A 2,074-nucleotide genomic window follows, 5' to 3' on the forward strand; every position below is an offset into this window, starting at 1 on the left:
GATTAAAACTGTGTGCCCGACCGAGACTCGAACTCGGGACCTTTGCCTTTCGCGGGCAAGTGCTCTACCAACTGAGCTACCGAAGCACGACTCACGTCCGGTACTCACAGCTTTACTTCTGCCAGTACCTCGTCTCCTACCTTCCAAACTTTACAGAAGCTCTCCTGCGAAACTTGCAGAACTAGCACTCCTGAAAGAAAGGATATTGCGGAGACATGGCTTAGCCACAGCCTGGGGGAGGTTTCCAGAATGAGATTTTCACTCTGCAGCGGAGTGTGCGCTGATATGAAACTTCCTGGCAGATTAAAACTGTGTGCCCGACCGAGACTCGAACTCGGGACCTTTGCCTTTCGCGGGCAAGTGCTCTACCAACTGAGCTACCGAAGCACGACTCACGTCCGGTACTCACAGCTTTACTTCTGCCAGTACCTCGTCTCCTACCTTCCAAACTTTACAGAAGCTCTCCTGCGAAACTTGCAGGAGTGCTAGTTCTGCAAGTTTCGCAGGAGAGCTTCTGTAAAGTTTGGAAGGTAGGAGACGAGGTACTGGCAGAAGTAAAGCTGTGAGTACCGGACGTGAGTCGTGCTTCGGTAGCTCAGTTGGTAGAGCACTTGCCCGCGAAAGGCAAAGGTCCCGAGTTCGAGTCTCGGTCGGGCATACAGTTTTAATCTGCCAGGAAGTTTCATATCAGCGCACACTCCGCTGCAGAGTGAAAATCTCATTCTGGAATCTTATGTGAGAATATGAAACTGCTGGAGGAACGTAAATGTCAATGTGAATGCAAACCTACATTTCCCTGCTGTCTGTCATGTAAATTTAGGGAAACAGTGCTTGAGACAAGCTACAGAATCGATTCTGCTGCCTCCAGAGACAATAATAACAAGATGAAAGAAGTTTGGGAATGCTCTGACGCATGTAAGAATTGAGTATTCGCTCCATCATTGCGCAAATAGAGCATACAGGGTATGTCCATAACGCTACGGACTATCCTCGAGAGTGCAGTGCAGAACAGCGTGCAGAGTATGCAGTGCACAAAAAAGCAAATTTACAAAATTCAAGGACATATCGAGATAATAGACATCACTTCATAAGATAGAAATCAGTTGAACGTACAACATTTTCGCAAGAAATTCATGAAAGATTGAAATGCTTTTGAGGTGGTCACCATGAGGATCTGTGCCGCCCTCCGTTTTTGTTTTATTTTGACAAGAAGGGACTAGAAGCAGCAATTGTATCTAGTTTTCGTGACATAAATTTTAGTAATCCAAAACAGCGTTCGTTGTAGATGTTAGCTATTTACTCCTGAAGTGGAAAATCTATTATTATTATTTACCAGGAATTTAATGTTTTGTCTTTCAGCATACCAGTTACATCTAAAAAAGTAGTGATTATTCGTTAAACTGAAGAACTACTAGTAGGCGAGTATTCAACAAACCCATGTAATTGATAACATCCGTGGTAACAATTTTTTTGCCTCTCTGTGTCAACAAATATGTTGTTCCATTACGTAGACGAAAGCCGCAATGTCGCAAGAGCTGCCAGCAGACCCTGCTTTGCCACCTTCCCCGAGTGCAATATATTGACGTGAAGGATTACATCATGTGGACCTTGCGACCTTTTCGGTAGAATTATTACTTATTTGTGCTACTGCTTGGCGCGTTCCTCGGCGTTCTTCTGTTTCCGGGTTATGTTTTGAATTCCGCTTCTCTCATCGGTAAATATTCACGGAAAGAAAGCTGCACGCAACTATTCGACTTCGCTGAAAGGGAGTGTTACTCATAACAAAGATCGATATCTTTCCACACAGTACTTGTGTAAATAATTTCGTTGAGATCACAAAACCGCGCACCGGGAAAGCTGCCATCGACTGCCTTCCACGGAACTACGTGCAACTACCTAATAAGCGAGTAACACATGTTACTCATGACTGATTCGTGGAAGCAGTCTCTTTGACATTCCTTTAGACACTTTATCTTCTTCGTTTGATATGTGTAATATTGGTGGTGTCCATTTTCCCTATCCGCCAATCAAGGTGGAGCACGTGATCATACAGCGAAAAAGACACTATTTTACA

At 44.4% G+C, this 2,074-nt stretch overlaps 1 non-coding gene across 1 annotated transcript; it reads left to right on the forward strand.

The window, feature by feature from the left end:
• Nucleotides 1–583: 583 nt before the first annotated feature.
• Nucleotides 584–658, forward strand: Trnas-cga (transfer RNA serine (anticodon CGA)). Its single transcript has one exon. It is a non-coding gene; the product is annotated as a tRNA-Ser (tRNA).
• Nucleotides 659–2,074: the final 1,416 nt, after the last annotated feature.

The sequence above is a fragment of the Schistocerca cancellata genome, chromosome 6 (assembly GCF_023864275.1).
Source record: "Schistocerca cancellata isolate TAMUIC-IGC-003103 chromosome 6, iqSchCanc2.1, whole genome shotgun sequence".
NCBI classification, from domain to species: domain Eukaryota; kingdom Metazoa; phylum Arthropoda; class Insecta; order Orthoptera; family Acrididae; genus Schistocerca; species Schistocerca cancellata.